The sequence below is a fragment of the Stegostoma tigrinum genome, chromosome 11 (genome assembly GCF_030684315.1).
Source record: "Stegostoma tigrinum isolate sSteTig4 chromosome 11, sSteTig4.hap1, whole genome shotgun sequence".
In the NCBI taxonomy this organism is placed as follows: Eukaryota; Metazoa; Chordata; class Chondrichthyes; order Orectolobiformes; family Stegostomatidae; genus Stegostoma; species Stegostoma tigrinum.
This window is the reverse complement of record NC_081364.1, coordinates 32,175,842-32,195,247: the sequence shown is the minus strand read 5'-3', so window position 1 is coordinate 32,195,247 and position 19,406 is coordinate 32,175,842. Positions and strand designations below refer to the sequence as shown.

Here is a 19,406-nt window from a genome sequence, read left to right as displayed (position 1 = left end):
CCCTGCAACCGCAGGAAATGCTACACTTGTCCCCACACCACCTCCCTCACCCCCATCGCAGGCCCCAAGATGACATTCCGCATTAAGCAGAGGTTCACCTGCACATCTGCCAATGTGCTATACTGCATCCATTGTACCCGGTGCGGCTTCCTCTACATTGGGGAAACCAAGCGGAGGCTTGGAGACCGCTTTGCAGAACACCTCCGCTCAGTTGGCAACAAACAACTGCACCTCCCAGTCGCAAACCATTTCCACTCCCCCTCCCATTCTCTAGATGACATGTCCATCATGGGCCTTCTGCACTGCCACAATGATGCCACCCGAAGGTTGCAGGAACAGCAACTCGTATTCCGCCTGGGTACCCTGCAGCCATATGGTATCAATGTGGACTTCACCAGTTTCAAAATCTCCCCTTCCCCTACTGCATCCCTAAACCAGCCTAGTTCGTCCCCTCCCCCCACTGCACCACACAACCAGCCCAGCTCTTCCCCCCACCCACTGCATCCCAAAACCAGTCCAACCTGTCTCTGCCTCCCTAACCGGTTCTTCCTCTCACCCATCCCCTCCTCCCACCTCAAGCCGCACCTCCATTTCCTACCTACTAACCTCATCCCACCTCCTTGACCTGTCCGTCTTCCCTGGACTGACCTATCCCCTCCCTACCTCCCCACCTACACTCTCTCCACCTATCTTCTTTACTCTCCATCTTCGGTCCGCCTCCCCCTCTCTCCCTATTTATTCCAGTTCCCTCTCCCCATCCCCCTCTCTGATGAAGGATCTAGGCCCGAAACGTCAGCTTTTGTGCTCCTGAGATGCTGCTTGGCCTGCTGTGTTCATCCAGCCTCACATTACATTTTTGATTTTGGCTGTTTTACAGAATTGAAGCGTGCTGTACGACCCTTGAGTGCTATATTCTTTTTGTATTTTGCAACGAGCAGAATGCAGTAACTCAAAACCCTTATTTGAAAATGTAATGTGTGCTTGTAGGAATATTATGCTTGGTTTTGTCATTGGCTCATGACTTCTGTCTTCATTGATAAGGAATTTACAAGTTGGCAACTGAGCTGATATGCAATTCTAGTTTACCTATCGGAAATGTAAATGGCAATTTTTAAAAAAAATACCTTTTCACCCATTTGTACAAAAATACATCTGACATTTGCATTGGCCACATCCATTGAATAGATGTTTATTTGTAAGTATTGTTTGGCTTTTGCTATCATGTGATTTTTGTTTCAGTCAAAGTTCACTCAAAAAAAATTGTAATTCTGAAGATTCTTAACTCCCCAGTAAAGTGTCTATTTTTAAGAGCTCAACAACAGAGCGATCAATGGTTATCTTGTGTTGAATGACATTTGGTTACAAAGATACTCCCATTGAGATTTCCCTCTGTTTTTTTAAGCAGGAATATTTAATAATATTTTTAATGTTACAGCTAGTATCAGATTTCTTGGGCACATTCTTGAAAATAAAAATCATTTTTAGGATGTAGACATTACTGGAAAGATCAAAATATTTTGCTCATTCCAGATTGCACTTGAGAAAGTGGGGGTGGGTCTTGCACTACTGCAGTCTACTGGGTGAAGGTGCCTTCACAGTTACAGTTGGGTAGGAAATTGCAGAAATTCAGCACAGCAAGTTGCTGTGTCCAATGGAGTTCCGATAGTGAGAGACTTAATGAGAAGTTGGAAGTGATCATCCTCCAATGCACAATTGTTTTTGTTTGACTGTAATCTGTCATTAATTTACCCGTCTTGCTGCACAGGAGCAGTTTTGATTGCTAATTCATACCATGACCCTAACATGTTCATTATAATCCTATGGCAGTATAAGAACTTACTTTTTGCCAACTGAAATCACATTCTGATTAGGGTTGCTGACTATGGAAAGTAATCAGTATTATGAAACATATAACAGCCGATGATGCGTTTAGTTCAGTATGTTTTATGGTGATTTACAAGTGCAGTATTGACACTGAGATCTTGGATGGGAGAATTTGCAAAACCAGCTGCAGATGAGCAATGAGGAATGACTCTTTGCCCCATATGTATACATGATCAAATTTACAGTCCAAACATTTGTTCAAGTGCACGAGTTCTCAATGTTGCTGGAAAATATTGAATTTTTTTTTCTATCTCTGGTATCTGAAGAATTTTGTTTTTATTGTCAGAAATTCAAGTGGGAGGTTTGGAATCGTGTCCTGAAACTCTTAATCAGTTGAAGGGAATAATAGACTACCCTGTTGCAAGAGTGTTCCTTAAAACATCAAAACTACTTTCTCTTTCTCTTGTCCCACCCCAACCCTTTGAATGTTAATCAGTGCTGATACTTCATTGCTGTTGTGAGGGTCTGCTCAGTTGTCAGAAAAGTTCCAGTACCAAAACACTACCTGATCTTTGGATTGGGCTAGAGACATTGCATCTGCTTTTTCTCCTCGGGAAGTTCTTCCTGGATAGAAATAAAATCATTAGATAGTCCATATGCGTTCACAAGAGAAGGTCTCGGCCAATCTAAATTTGTGGTTTTCTTAGAAAGTTTTGCAAAGCAGTGGATATGCTGTGTTTGTTTCACCAAGGCATTTAATTCAGGACCTCTGATTGCTGCTGCTGCTGCTGCTGCCAAAAATAATATCGCTGGAAATATTTTTCAATGGGTATACATGCTAATGACCATAAGAACTCTGAGGATATTATTTGTGGAGGATTATAACTGGTTCTCCTAAGGTCTGATTTGGGACCTCTCTAGTTCAATACCTTGAATGATCTAAATTTCATACTAAGATTCATGTTTTTACATTTTCACAATGGAGTAAGGTCGCCAATGAAATTGAATGTAAAGAAATACAAAATGCTACACATAACAGCAATAACAAACTAAGGAAGGATGATTGCATAAATCAAAAGAAAGTAATGTGCATAGAAATTTTAAAAATTGAGGTGACCTGGTTGGCAATAAATTGCAGCACTCCATTTTCTATTGCTGTGAATAAACAAATTGAATGTTGGAAAGTATTAGAAAATCAGTTTTGTGCCAAAACAGTGAGCTAATCTGATCCCTTTATAAATCGTTAGTGTGATTTGTACTTTGAATTTGCTGGTAGGTGCAGAACCAAAACAATACTATTGCTGTTGCAAAGATACTGGCAATAGTCCGAAGTAGTTGAGGGGAAGGTGGGATTGGATTATGAGGAGCATTTACATAAATTGGGTGTATATTTTGCTGCCAAGTCAAATGTGGAGAGATAAAATAATGGTTGTTGTTGTGGTGATTCTCAATTGAATAGATAATGTGGACCATGTTGCACTATTTTTTAGCTTGACTAGAGCAATAGAACAGTAGGAGGCTGTGTATTTGAATCATACAATCTCTACAGTGTGGAAACAGACCATTTGGCCCAACAAGGCTACACTGCTGCTCTGAAGTGCATCCAACCCAGACCCATTCCCCTACCCCTGCGTTTCCCATGTCTAATCCGCCTAACCTAAGTATCCCTGGGAACTATGGGCAATTTAGCACGGCCAGCCCACCTACCCTGCACATCTTTGGACTGTGGGAGGAAACCCATGCAGACACGGGAGAATGTGCACACTCCATACAGAAAGTCACCGAGGCTGGAATCGAACTCTGGTTCTTGGCGCTGTGACGCAGCAGTGCTAACCACTTAAGCCACTGTGCCGCGTGAAGGGGAGATGAATACAAAACTAATTTGAGGAAAAACAATGTTTGAGTGAGTGGTCAATACATGGAACAGCTGCCTAAAGAAATGGTGGAAGCAGTTAGTTTTGTCAGTCATGATAATTGACAACATGCTGTGGTTCAGCATTCAGATAGTTCCGTAAACCGGTCCGAGGAGAAACTATTTTATCACAAAGCTGACATGAAAGAGAACTCAACTAATGAAGTGCTAATGCACAAGCATTCTTAATTTTGAATTTATTGCTGTTTTCACCTCTAGCTGCTTCAAAATCATTAACATGCCATAGGTGGACTGTCATCACAATTAATGATGTCATTAGTTTGTGTACATTGATTTCAAGAGTCAGTGCTGCTTAAGGTTGGAAGCAGTTCTTATTGTTTGAGAAAACTTGCATTTGTATTCATCAGAAAACATTTTGGGAAACTATTTATGCAAGTAATTTGATATCTGGTATACAGAAAATGTAGCATACCCAGTTGGAGCAAGTGACTTTGAGCTAAAAGCCCTTGAAGGGGCTGAATAGACTGGGGCTTTTTCCCCTGGCATGTTGGAGGCTGAGTGATGACCTTATAGAGGTTTGTAAAATCACCAGGGTTATAGAAAAGGTGAATAGCCAAAGTCATTTACCCAAGGTAGAGGGAGTTTACGGTGAGAAGGGAAAGATTTGAAAAGGACCTGAGGGGTAACTATTTCACAAGTGGTAGTGTGTGAATGGAATGAGCGTTTAAAAGGCATCTGGATGGGTATATGATTGAAAAATTTGATGGATTTGGGACAAATGGCAGGACTAAGTTAGATTGGAATGTCTGGTGGCGCAGACACATTGGACTGGAGGATCTGCATCCGTGCTGTGTGTCTCTATGACTCTGTACGTTGTCTATCACTGTGGCCGCCTTTGCACCATGTCTAGGCCTGCTCTAGATTGATAGAGATTAATTGCTGCAGTTAGTCAACAACACTATTACTTATCTTGTAACTGTGTCTCAGGCAGACTCTCAGGACTGGGGTTGACTTATTTTCACTGATTTGATGTTCTGAAATAGCTGAGTAGTCCAAAGTGTTGTCTGTAGATTCTGCCTCAGTGGTGCAGGTCATACTTGAAAGGATGAATTGTTCATAGGTTTGTATCTCTCTTCCATTGCCGTGCCTTCCCTTCAGCACATTCTGATGAGCTTACTGTGTTTATTGCCTTTCCAAATCAGTCTTCCCTGGGTGACAAGTCAGGGCCTCCTATGAGTCAAGTATGTTTGACATCTTCAGGATGCTGTGAGGGCATCACTTGTTTGTTTCCAATATCCTGTTGCTGTGCATGAGTTCTGAATAGGTTGTTTGTTTTGTGATTCTGCTGTTGGGCATACACATGACATGTCCTGTCCAGAGGAGCTTGGGAGAAGATGCTGCTGTTGGACCACACCATTGTTACTGGATTTGGAGGGTCTTGTGAAGATACCAATCCTGGCACTTCATTGATTTGCCTTCTTTGGGTCATCCAGGTCTTTGAGGTATATAGGAGTGAAGGGAATACTATTTGCTGGTAAACTACGACTTAGTCTTGCATTTGAGATCCTGGTCCTTGAATATACACCTTTTTCCCTCTGAGTCCTGAGGTGAACTGGCATATTGGAGAAAATGAAGAAATATGTTTGTATGTCTTCATGGGGAGGAGGCTCTCAAGCTATCATATGATTACCTGAATGTCAAAAGGCAGGTTAGATGGGATTATAAGCCCTTGAGAGACTGATGATAACTTTTGAAAAAAATTTCTGAATTCTGAGTGACTGTCTGAAATGACTGTGTACAACATTTAACATTTTGAAGAAATCTGTAACTATTTGAAGTTGATATTGACTAAATGTTACCTACCAAACTACTGTAGGTCCCGACCTGAAATGTCAACTTTCTTGCTCCTGTGATGCTGCCTGACCTGCTGTGTTCTTCCAGTTTCACTCTGTTATCTATTACAGAAAAGACACCTCCCTGCCTCCCCACCTTGCCAACTTGACTGAAAACCCTATGCTGTATTTGTATGTTACGTTGCATTTGCTGCAGAACTAGTCTAAAGTTGCTCCCAGCTTCCAGTTGGCAGAAGTTGGAAGTCACATTCTCCTCTGCTAATAATCTTATATTAAAGGAGACAGTTTAAACATGACTATCTTTTAGGGCCTCATGTTCAAATCAGTCAACTGTGATAGTTCTTCATTAAGTGATTCGTTTGTCCTGATCAGCATTTACTCCTTACAGCTCACATTCCAGTGTGGCGTTAAGAGAACACAGCACCGTCAGAGAGTTGTCTTGTGGATGTGACCTTATTTAAGAGACCCCCATATATATGCCTGCTCAGGTGGATGCAAAAAGAAATCCTTGGCACTATTTTGAAGAAGAGCAATGAAGTTTTCCTCCAGTGTCTTGGCCAGTATTTATTCCTCAATCGATGTTGTAATAAACAGATTATCTGGTCATTATCACATTGCTTTTTGTGAGAGCTCAAATGAGCTGACACATTTCCTCCATTACAATAGGAACTGCACTTCCACAACTGCTTCAAAAGTTGCAAAGTACTTTGAGCATCTGGTGATCATGAAAGTGCTTTCTAAATGCGAGTCTTTCTTTTCTAAACCGGCATCACGAAAGTAGATGATCTGGGCCATTTTATTTAATTATAGTTTATTGCAGTTTGCCTGTAAACAGTCTGAAAATGTACTTCCCCTCAAATATTTGTGATTACTCGCTTCTCTCAACAAGCTCCTACATGCAATGGAATATAGTTTAAGCATATCCTGTAGAAGTGTAACACTACTGTGGCAAACTGCAAGGCACTTCTTAAAATTTTTTTTTACATTTTAATTTTTTTAACAAGTGTGAAGTACGGTAACTGAAGAAATTGATATTTATGGTGCACGGGGGATATTTGAGTACTTGGATGAACTGACACATTTTGCTCAGTGTTTTTACAGGGATTTAAGGAGAACCATTAAACTCTACATCAACAAAGGCTTAGCAAAGAGCTGAAAGTCCTCTGTGGGAAATAAATGTGTGGGAGGAATAATAGGGTGCTCTAATTTAGTTTTTTATTTTAATAAATGTCATTTTCAGGTAGGGAAGGAAAAGAAATGAGCATTTGACATCTTTCCAAATATATGAGCACTACTGTAGAAGGATAAGGGCAACAGATACATGGAAACAGCCACTTGAAAGTTACCCTCCAAGATACTTCCAAGTCAGGAGGATGGGTATGAGTGATAATGGGAACTGCAGATGCTGGAGAATCCAAGATAATAAAGTGTGAAGCTGGATGAACACAGCAGGTCAAGCAGCATCTCAGGAGCACAAAAGCTGACGTTTCGGGCCTAGACCCTTCTTCAGAGAGGGGGATGGGGTGAGGGTTCTGGAATAAATAGGGAGAGAGGGGGAGGCGGACCAAAAATGGAGAGAAAAGAAGATAGATGGAGAGCAGAATATATGTAGGGAGGAGATAGGTCAGTCCAGGGAAGACGGACAAGTCAAGGAGGTGGGTTGAGGTTAGTAGGTAGGAAATGGAGGTGCGGCTTGGCGTGGGAGGAAGGGATGGGTGAGAGGAAGAACAGGTTAGGGAGGCAGAGACAGGCTGGGCTGGTTTTGGGATGCAGTGGGGGGGAGGGGAAGAGCTGGGCTGGTTTAGGGATGCGGTAGGGGAAGGGGAGATTTTGAAGCTGGTGAAGTCCACATTGATACCATTGGGCTGCAGGGTTCCCAAGCGGAGTATGAGTTGCTGTTCCTGCAACCTTAGGGTGGCATCAATGTGGCACTGCAGGAGGCCCATGATGGACATGTCATCGAAAGAATGGGAGGGGGAGTTGAAATGGTTCGCGACTGGGAGGTGCAGTTGTTTACTGCGAACCGAGCGGAGGTGTTCTGCAAAGCGGTCCCCAAACCTCGGCTTGGTTTGCCCAATGTAGAGGAAGCCACACCGGGTACAATGGATACAGTATACCACATTGGCAGATGTGCAGGTGAACCTCTGCTTAATATGGAAAGTTGCTTTCCTTTCAGTGTCACTGAATGAAAATCCTAGAACTTCCTTCCTAATGTATTGTGGGTCTAATTACAGAAAATGGACTGCAGTGATTCAAGAAGACAGTATGCCACCACCACCTTGAGCACAGCTAGGGATAGGCAATAAATGCTGGCCCAGCCTTTGTCACATGCATCCTGTGAATGAATTTTTAAAATCTGAAGCTAAGACTGGGAAAAAAAACATCGTTTATATTGGAAATTCGATATCTGTAGAAGTGTCAAAATCCTTAAGCAAGTTTTTAAGTAATGGATTCTTTGAGACTTTCCACTGTGGATGTGAGATGTGGTAAGATGTGTACTATCAGTCACGTGACCGATTACTTCATTTTAATTTGCGATATATAATGTTTGTCAGCTGCATGGGACTATGATAAACATCAAAAACTATACGGGTCCCAAACTTAACCATGTGTAATGCCATGGGCAATCCACGAGCATTCTGTAGAAATTTGTCCTGTGGTCTCCAGCATGTGAAACTTGTAATAAAGCATTTTCTTTCTGTCCAGCTAATCTGCTCAACAAATTTATGCCATAGGTGGTTTTAATTATTAAGCTGTTTAAAGGCTAACTAAGGAGATGGGCAGCTCATTCTTGAGGTGTAGCAATTACAGAAAATTATCAGGCAGCAATTATTTTAAATGTTATTTTTGATAGTGCATCTGGGGTTTATAGGAATTGAGACATTATAGACTCTAAGTCTTTGTTTTCTTGAGACCGAAAGCTCAGAATATCGAGTTATACTGGAAACACATTTTTCCCTGAAGCCTTGTATGCAGTCACATATCTGAAGCAAATTGAATTGATTAACATCGCTGTGTGTCTGAATTTCTTCCTCAATTTACGCAGCTAGTTACAGGAAAACACTGTAGGGATTAAAATTTTGCAGAAGTTCTTTTTCTCGGCATAGTTATTAGTCGACTGTTTCTAATTATTTTCCCATCTTCCTTCCCAGTATCTGAGTTGCCTCAGTTTTATATGTTGCTGAAGGGAATGTTAGTGGTTTTGTTTAGCCATGATAATTGGGTAAAGGCATGCTTCACTGTCTAGAATGGGGAGGGAAAAATGCTCTTGTGTCTTTTTCAGAACTCCTGATTTCATCCTGTTTGTTCAAAATGCAACATCAGGGAATAATTGGACTCTAGAAAGTTGTGAATGAGTGGTCTGTGTGTGTGGCATTATGGCATACTTTCTGTAATTTCAATGTATAGTAGATGTCTTAGAATAGCTAAATCAGAGCAGCCTTCAGAAAGATTTTGAGCCATGCTGATTTTTTAAAAATAAAGACATTCAAGCTTTTTGAACAAATTGGTGGCTGCACGTAGTGGCTTTGGAATGGTGTGCTTCAAATTAAGTATGTGAAAAAAAACCTATAATGGTAGGAGATATTGAAGCACAATTAGAATTGCTGATTAATCTAATTTCAGCCTGAGGTTTAAATTTATTTCTTATGAGCCCTGTCCCTGTGTCCTGGGATTTTCAGATTAGTTCCTAATTATTTGATATGTTGCTATTATTTAATTCTTTTGAAGAAGTGACCAAACATGTGGATGAAGGTAGAGCAGTGGATGTATCATCCATGAAATTACATAAGGCATTTGATAAAGTTCCCTATCGTAGGCTCGTGCAGAGGGTAAGGAGGCATGGGATGGGGGAAGTGTGGCAGATTGGATTCAGAATTGGCTGACCCTCAGAAAACAAGGGTAGTAGTGGATGGAAAATATTCAACATGGTGCTCAGTTACAAGTGGTGGACCACAAGGATCTGTTCTGGGTCCTCTTCTATTTGTGATTTTTGTAAATGATTTGAATGAAGGAGTGGAAGGGTGGATTTGTCAGTTCATGGACAATATGAAGGTAGGCCATGTTGTGGACAGTGCGAAGGGCTGTTCTAGATTACAGAGGGACATTGATAGGATGCAGAGCTGGACTGAGAAGTGGCAGATGGACTTTAACCCTGAAAAGTGTGAGGTGATTCATTTTGGAAGGACAAACTTGAAAGCAGAATACAGGGTTAACGGAAAAATTCTTGGCAGTCTGAAGTAGCGGAGGGTTCTTAGGGTTCATGTTCACAGTTCCCTAAAAGCTGCCCCCCAGGTGGATAGAGTTGTTAAGAAGGTGTAGAGTGTGTGGGCTTTCATTAATAAAAGGATTGATTTCAAGAGCTATGAAGTTATGCCCCAGCTATAGAAAAGCCTGGCTCATCCATGTCTGGAGTATTGTGTCCAGTTATGGTCACCCCATTATAGGAAAGATGTGGAATCAATGGAAAAGGTGCAGAGGAGATTTACCAGTATGTTGCCTGGAATGGAGGCAAGGTCTTATGAGGAAAGGTTGAGAGAGCTAGGGCTTTTCTCTTTTGGAATGATTAAGGATAAGAGGTGATTTGATAGAGGTGTACAAAATGATTAGAGGTATAGATAGAGTGGACAGCAAGAGACTTTTTCATCGGGTGGAGGTAGCTATTATGAGGGGGTATAGTTTTAAAGTGACTGGAGGTAGATACAGGGGAGACATCAGAGGTAGGTTCTCTATTCAGAGTGGGAGGAGCGTGGAATGCATTGCCGGAACGGGTAGTGGAGTCTGCCTCATTAGGATAATTTTAAGCGGCTATTAGAAAGGAATAAGGATGATAGCATAAAGTATGGGTGGAGGTCCGATGGATTTTAGGATTAGGGTGAAAGTTTGGCACGACATCCTGGGCTGAAGGGCCTGTACTGTGCTGTACTGTTCTATGTTTAATGACCAGTCATTATTTAAAACTAGATACTTATAATAGCTGCCATGTATTTTTTTATAAAGATGGGCAGTTTCAGAATAGAGAAAAATAAATGCTGTCAAATCTATTGTTATCAGTTTTGCTTTGTGGGGTTCATTTCTGCATTTTAGACCTACTTTTGAATGGTTGGCTTTGTTGCAAAATGCTTTAATAGATGCAAGCTTTTTGAGTAGTGATAGTTTAGTTTTTTATATGGGAGTGTGCAAAGAGATTAACGTCAAATCTTCATTTTCAGAGCAGCTACGTCTGCAAAGGCGTTAAGTGTGGAAGCCTTTATTATCACAGAGCTCATGGATGAATTGTCCTTACATCTGCTTGATTTTGTTGACTTTGCATGATCCGTTTTATTAGGTGGGAGTAGGAATTGACAGTATCAAACATTGAGACAAATATACCATGCAGTTGTATAAATTGATCATGCTGCTCCCATCTATCTCTGTGGGAGGCCTGACTGTCCAGATAGCTGTCGTTCCCAGAAGTTGGAATGAATGGAAAGTTGGTGCCTCTGTTTTACATGTTACTTTCATCTACTGCTTTCTAAGTGTGGATGAAACTATAAGGATACAAACATTGAGCCCTTAGTTGTTGTATTGACTTCACTAATTGGAACTTTTGCTTCATGAGTCTTCTGTAACCTGACAGTCAGAAGATAGGTAATAAAGTGTGGAACTGGATGAACACAGCAGGCTAAGCAGCATCTCAGGAGCACAAAAGCTGATGTTTCCGGCCTAGATCCTCCTTCAGAGAGGGGGATGGGGAGAGGGTTCTGGAATAAATAGGGAGAGAGGGGGAGGCGGACCGAAGGTGGAGAGGAGAGTATAGGTGGGGAGGTAGGGAGGGGATAGGTCAGTCCAGGGAAGACTGACAGATCAAGGTGGGATGAGGTTAGTAGGTGGGAAATGGAGGTGCGGCTTGAGGTGGGAGGAAGGGATGGCTGAGGGGAAGAACAGGTTAGGGAGGCGGAGACAGGCTGGGCTGGTTTTGGGATGCGGTGGGGGAAGGGGAGATTTTGAAGCTGGTGAAGTCCACATTGATACCATTGGGCTGCAGAGTTCCCAAGCGGAATATGAGTTGCTGTTCCTGCAACCTTCGGGTGGCATCATTGTGGGACTGCAGGAGGCCCATGCTGGACATGTCGTCTAAAGAATGGGAGTCAGTTGATAGGACTTGTTCCCAAGTACTTAACTGGAGGAAGAGAACCCATTGAAGGCATAGCATGAAAGCTTTGTTGGGCGTAATGTCAAAGATATTAATTTGTTTCCAATGCAATGAATGTAACATTAGCTGGGATATTTTCCCACTGCAGTAGAGAAAATTAAAATATTATTAGGAAGGTCTTTGGTGACTCATATGCCTGTTTCATTCTGAAAACAGTGCTGAAACTCTTATCAAATTTCATCCCGCAACTTTGTAGTTTTCTCTTGTGCAGAATCAATTTTCCTGGCTTCTCCCATGTATAACTCCTTTTAAATTAAGCACCAAAGTATCTTAACTGTTTTTCTGCCTCTGCCTCTGCACCAAATGAGTTCTTATCATTGGAATTTCAAGTTCTGTCTCAACTCAGTGTGGTCTCTCTCTCATCTGAGTTCACTACCTTTATTCTCCCTAATTCTGTTTGTCTGTGCAAATTCTCAAACCTTTATTCATGACCAGCCCAACAATTTTTCCTAACCCATGTGGCCTTGCTGTCAGTGGCAGTGTGCCAAATTGAGTTCTGGTGCTTTTACTCTTTTTCTCCTTCGCCCAACCCACTCACCCCTGCCCCTAACACCATCCATGCGCATGTACATGCATGCACACACAGGGATGGATGGACACATGGACAGATGGACGCGCCTGTGCGCGCACATACCTCTATGTTTGAGGTGCTCGGATTTGGGCATCACTGTCACTCTGAAATCGGACTGTTTAACAGGTTTTATAAAAACTTCTGGACTCTCTCACTCTCTTCCCCTTCTTTATTAAACGCAATGAAAGCTCAGCTTTCATGATATACATTATAACCACAGCTATGTCACATGATCACATGCATATTGGTTTATCATTATTCAATCCGCATTGCTTAATTGGACCTTTTTGTTTTGATGAACTTGGGCATAGGCATTACTATCTGGGCCAGCATTTATTGGCCATATCTGGCCTTATGCAAGATGTTGACAATAGCATCCTAAAGACTGTGGCTTTGTTAACAGAAAAATTATACTTTGCATTGAGTAATAATTTCTCATTTTGATTTTAAGCTATCTGCATTTACAAGTGACCTGCATTGAGCACACAGTAGAATTGGAAATTACTGCAAATGCTGGAACTCCTGAAATTTAAACAGAAAGTGCTGAAAATACTCAGACCAGGCAGCATATCACGCCCACTATTGTTTTTCTTAAAAAAAAGTTCAATCAAGGGTATCGCTGGGTGTGCCAGCATTTCTTTCCTTTGCCTAGTGCCTTTGTGCAGGTGGTAGTGAGCTGCTGACCTAAACTGCTACTTATTTATTGTAGCTAGCCTCGCAAAGTCATCAGGGAAGGAGTTCCATTATTTTGCCTCAGTGATACTGAAGGAACTTATTTCTAAGTCAGTATGGTGAATATCCTGAAGATGAACTTGTAAGTATGGTGGCTTATGCCTTGTTCTTTGGAACTGTAGTGGGCATAGGCCTGGTTAGAGGCTGTCTGTTTTGAATTTGTACAGTGCATCTTGATACACATTTCTACGGAGCATTGGTAACAGAGGAAGTCAGTGTTTATGGATTTCGTGTCAATGAAGTGAGCTAATATGTTCTGGCTGGTGTCAAGCTGGGAACATGGGATTGGGGTGCTATAACTATTATAGAAAATTGGCTGAGAGATGGACAAGTCTGGCAGCTCAATGGTCCCAATTTTAGATGCAAAAGGAAGGATAGAAAAGGATGCAAGAAAGATGGGGAGTTCTTGATTAAGGAATACATTACTGCTGTAATGAGAGAAGATATTTCTGAAATTTCAGCTAGTGAAAGTATTTGGGTAGAAGTTACAAATAAGAAAGGTAAAGTCTTTTTGATGGGATTGTACTATAGCACCCCCTCACCCCACCCACAGTAAGAGAAATTGAGAAACAAATATGTAGCGACATCTCAGATTGATGTAAGCATAATGAGGGCTTTTAATTTTCAAAACATTGACTGGGACTACCATAGTGTTAAAGGTTTGGATAGTGGAGAATTTGTCAAGTGCACTCAAGAAAATGTTCTTTTTCAATTTGTGGATGCTCCTACTATAGAAGGACCAAAGCTAGACCTTTTCTTTTGGACAATAAGGCAGGGCAGCTGACTGAAGTAAAAGTGGGCAAACACTTCGGTTGTGGCGATCATAACATGGTTATGAAAAAGGATAAGCCTTCCATTAAAGGTGAAGTTTTTAATTGGAGTAAGTCTCATTTTAATTGTTTGAGATAACTTTTAAAAGTTGATTGGACGAGACTGTTCACAGGCAAAAGGATGTCTGACAATTGGGAGGCGTTCAAGAGTGTGATGACTTGAGTTCAGAGGCATCATGTTCCTGTTTATAGTGAAGGGTAAGGATGGTAGGATTAAGGAACAGTGGGTGAATGAAGATGTCAAGATTGCGGTCAAGAATCACAGCAAATTGTTTTGTTTTAGGTAAGGACAACTTGGTTCAATTGAAGCCCTTAATCGAGTGTGGGGACATTCTTGACAGAGAAATCAGGAAAGCAAAGAGGGAATATGACAGATTATTGGCAGATAAGGTTAAGGATAATCCAAAAAGATTCTACAAGTATATTTAACAACAAGAGGGTAATGAGAGAGACGGCACCGTCTCTTTAAGGTCAAGGAGGTCATGTTTGTGTTGTGCTCCAGGAGATGGGAGAGATACTAACTGAATGCTTCACGTCAGTTTTTACTGTGGAGAAAGAAGTGGCAGCTAGAGAATGCAGAGAAATAAATATTGATGTTTTAAAACCAGTTCACATTATACAAGTACTAGTTCAGGAGGTCTTAAAAAATATAAAGGTAGATAAATCTTGGGGATCTGATCTCATGCATCCCAGAACATTGTGGGAAGGGAGGGAGAAAATTACAAGACCCCTTGCAGAAATATTTACATCACCTATAACTACGGGTGTGGTGCCTGATGACTTGAGGGTGGCTAGTGTTGAATCTTTGCTTAAGTGAGGTTGTAAGAGGAAACCAGGGAAAACCAGGGAACTATAGATCGGTAAGTTTGACTTTGGTTGTTGGTAAATTGTTGGAAATTATTATAAAAGATAGGATTTATAGACATTTCGAGAGACAAAAAGTCATGAAGGATATTCAGCATGGTTTTGTGTGAGGAAAATAGTGTCTAACAAATTTTGATTCAGTTTGTTGAAGTTACCAAAAAGGTGGTTGATGGCAGAGCAGTAGATGTTCTGTATTTGGATTTTAGTAAAGCCTTTGACAAGATTCGGCATGGCAGACTAATTCATAAAGTTAAGTCATGTGGGATTCAGGGTGAGCTTGCCATCTGGGTACCCAATGTGTTTAAGCGCAAGGGACAGAGTAATGGTGGAGGGTTTTTTTTGGACTGGAGGCCTGTTGATCAGCGGTGTTCCGCAAGGATTGGTTCTGTGCCCTTTTTTGTTTTTCATTTACATAAATGATTTGGATGAGAACATAGAAGGCATGGTTTGTAAGTTTGTGGAAAGACATCTGGGTGGATCTATGAATAGCAAAGGTTTGGAGGGATATGGGCCAGGTGCAGGCAGGTGGCCCTAATTTAGTTGGGATAATGTTCGGCATGGACTGGTTGGACCAAAGGGTCTGTTTCCATGCTGCATGACTGTTTGACTGAATAAGTTTCATGACCATTATGGGAACTGTACTCTTCTATTCAAGTAGGTATGACTTCATGACGCTTCCAACTTGTATATTTCAGATGGTGGACAGGTTTTGGGGAGTCAGGAGGTCAGTTACTGACTGCAGGATTCCTAGACTGATTTACCCTTGTAGCCACTATGTTTATATGGTTCATTTTTCTGGTCAGTGGCCTATGTGAGATTGACCAGTGTTAATGCCATTGAATGTCAAAGGGCCATGATTAGCTTTTCTTTCATGTTGGTGACAATCATTGCCAGTCACTTGTACGGCATAATTGTTATTTGCAACTTTTCAGACTTTGCCTTCTTCAGTATCTGAGGAGTCACGCATGGTGCTGAATATTGTGCAATCATCAGTCAATAACACCATTCCTGAGGTAAAGCTATTGATGAAGCAGCTGTAGATAATTAAGCTGAGGACATTGTCCTGAGGAACTCCAGCTGAGATACTGATCTCCAACAATGACGACCATTTTCCTTTTGTGCATGTACAACCAATGGAGAGCTTACCCCTTGTATTACAGTTTATTGTACTTTTCCAATGTTTCTTGATGCTATGTGCTAACACTTAAGGAGTTTTTACTTCAATAGCAACATTGTCAGGCTCCAAGAAACAATCTGATTCCTTGTGAGCTTCTCAGTAAATTTCAGGACAAAATTCCTGTCCTCTGTCCCGTTTTCTTTCCCTTGCACACTTAGCACAATCTCATGTGTATTTCATGTGCTGTCTCTCACTGTCATGTGGCATGTTAAGTACTCTGCATCTTAGTAGGGCACACCTTCGGGTGGTCCAAACTACATCATCCAGAGTGTATCCAGCCCATCACAACAAATAACTGCATGGACTCAGGCTGTCATTTGAAGACAGTAGGATGTTTACTGCTGGAAATGTGTTCTGGAGCAGAGTTCCTACTGTGTGCTAGATTGTGAGAACACCTAAGGTGTGACGTAGTCACTGGAGAGAAGGCGGGACTGCAAAAGCCCAGCTCTCTGTAGATATAAGCCCCAGTGATTAACATTTCTCCGAGGCCCTGCTGCTAACCCCTTTTTGTCAGTCGCAAACAAAATCATCTTTCATCACTTCATTGCATCCTTCTTGACACATGTCCCATATCCGTTCCCTAATCCATCTCCCTTCATATCTAGAATCCATATCTGGGGAAAAAAAAATCACTGAGAACTGCACTTTCAAAGTTCCAACTGTCTCGCATTCTGCAGCTATTAGCTTGCTCAAAACAGTCTTCACTTCCACCTTTTACCCTAGTCCTCAACTAAACCATTAGACTCTGTCACTCCCTTGACTGTTAGTCTTGGTATGTTCTTTGTCTCTGATTCCTGAAGTCAAAGGGATGCAAACTCAAAAGGTTATAGTGGACAGCTAGTATGACTATTCATTCCTGGAGTACATGGCTGCCCCACATACGTCCTGCATTCTGCTTGAACTGCTCACTATTCCAGGATCACATCAGAATGCAAAAATAATCCTTGATTGTTATCTGCAGGTGTTTTTTTTAAACTCCTTTTGTTTCTATCCCAGACTTCAAAGTGAAAGAATAGCTCGTGGGTTTCTTTTAACACAAAGATGAAAACCTTTCACTTCTCTCACTACTTTTAGCCTACATGACCAAATTTGCTCGAAAGCTTCTGCCTCCCTAGACTTGAACTCTTTTCAACACCCAGCCACGTTTCGTCATTAGTCTTCCACTATTACTAAATTGTTTGATTACTTACCTGACATCCCATGTGAAATGAGCAGAACTCTGTCAATTCAACAGTAAAATGGCTAAAGCCATTATATTTGGTCATGTTTCAATTTCTGTTCCTTGGCTGCCAAATTCAGCAGCCTCCCTGGCAGCAGTCTTGTGTATTTTAGGTAGAAGTACCTAGGTACAAATCTTACATACAAAAGAGGAATAAAAAGTAGTTGCATTAGGTTAGTGTTTACATTATAAGTTAGAAGCAAGACACCGTTAAAGGATTGACACTGTAGTCGGATGAAAAAGAAAATCACATCGATGTCACATTGTAGTAGCGCAGTGTGGAGGCTTCTCACATGTGATCTGACTGCATATACCAGACCCCGGTCTAACTCCGGCCACTGTTCTGGGCCTGCTTCCCGCATGCCAGCTGCTGCTTTGGGCCTGCTTAAAATTGTTAGATTTTAAAAATGATCGGGGCAGTAAGGCTTAGCATGAAGCTTGAAACCAGTGTCTGAATGTTACAGCTACTCAAGCAACCTAAGGCAGCAGGGCACACAGAATTGCACATATTTGGGGGAACAAATTCAATAGTTGAAAAGGGGGATTAAAAAAAAACACAAAAAAAATTGAGTTCACATTTTTTGGATATATGGAATTTGAACTGTAAAATGTTTGACCGATTGTGATGCACTCAGGTGATGTAGATATTCTAGTCATGAGATTAATTTGGGAGCATCTGTCAGACTGCCATCTACTGGTACTACAACGAAATACAACATACTGCAGCAACATGGAACTATGCCCAAGAGGAAGAAAAATACCTCTTCAAGGATGCTGGAGATCCAAAGAACTGGGTCAGGAGATGCCTACAGGAACATTCTACACAGATTCTACACGCCCCAACACAGTCATCACACTATCCTACATCAAGAACACGTCGTAACTCACCACAAGACTTCTACGACTGCTGGGTATCAGAGTGGCACACAAGCCCACATCAACCTATGACAAGTCACCCAAACTAAAGACCCACCCGCCATGGAAAGGACCAGTGTCATCTACAAGATCCCCTGCAGAGACTGCAAGAACCACTACATCAGACAAACAGGAAGGAAACTAACAACAAGAGTACATGAACACCAATTGGCTACAAAAAGACACAACCATTACTCACTCAATCCACATGGACAAGGAGAACTGTGACTTTGACTGGGACAACACCAAGATCCTAGGACAGGCTTTGCAGAGACCAGTACGAGAATTCCTGGAAGCATGGCACTCCACGAAGCAGGCTATTAATAAACACATTGAACTTGACCCCATCATACATTCCACTACGAAGAAAACCTGGAAGTGAGGCATTCCGTTGCAATGGGCCCCAGAGTTTAAAAACCAGGCAGGAAAACACACTGACGCTTCATCAGAGGCTGCACTGAGGATGTTACCAAACATGGTAATGAAACCTCTGCAGAACAACAAACCAGCTCAGCGAGCCAACCAACCTCACCACCCACAACCTGAGCTACAAATCTACTCCAAAACCTTAAAGGAAATAAAGGATAAATGTCATTACCTGAAATGGAGAATTCCATAGAAAGTGATCATGTAACAGTTTTTGTCTTTTGGGTCACGGACAGCATTTTCGCTACTGCATTTCTGAGAATGGGTGTGTGTGGGGTGGTGCTGGAATTGAGACGCCGATGTGATGTCATTGAACATAAATTTCAAGTTTTGTAATTCTGTAATGGGCAGGTATAAAATGCTTAAAATGTTGACCTAAAGATAACTTGTAGCTTATTTAAACTGAATCCATTTTGCCTTTTTCATTTTTTTGCATTGTATTTCCATTATTTTGTTTAGTCTTTTCATCGTGACAGTCTTTGTGATCCCTAATGTCTGAGACCCTGGACCCATCAAAAGGCCATACCCACAAAGGCTCAGCCTAACATCATAGCTTGCTGGTAACTTCCACAAAGACCTTGAGCTGTAACGGTTTATTTGGCTGTCGCACAAGAAGGATATCAGATCAAATTTCTTGTGCCCTGCAGTGTCCAGTCCTGAATGGTGGGAGACAGTTTTTCAAATAGAATTTCCAGGATGTGGATGTAGCTCGCTTGGCCAGGATTTATTACCTATCCATAATGTGCTTGGGAAGGGACTTCTCGGATTTTGACCCAGTGACAGTGAAAGGACAAATGTATTATTCCCGTATTAGAATGATGTGTGGCTTGGAGAGTATCTCACTGGTGGAGGAGTTCCCATGCTTCAGTTACCTTTTATCCTTCTCAGCGCTGGAGGTCACTGATTTGGAAGCACATAGGAATTAGGGA

At 41.6% G+C, this 19,406-nt stretch overlaps 1 protein-coding gene and 1 long non-coding RNA gene across 8 annotated transcripts in view; one reads left to right on the top strand and one right to left on the bottom strand.

The window, feature by feature from the left end:
- The window catches only part of LOC125460360 (ERC protein 2), a 1,111,380-nt gene that overhangs the window by 145,966 nt on the left and 946,008 nt on the right, over positions 1-19,406 (top strand). The gene's annotated exons all lie outside the window — the stretch shown is intronic.
- On the bottom strand, positions 1,995-18,754 carry LOC125460361 (uncharacterized). Its single transcript, XR_007249245.2, has 3 exons — positions 18,650-18,754; positions 17,108-17,271; positions 1,995-5,309 (listed from the first exon to the last, which is right to left on the bottom strand). It is a non-coding gene; the product is annotated as an uncharacterized LOC125460361 (long non-coding RNA).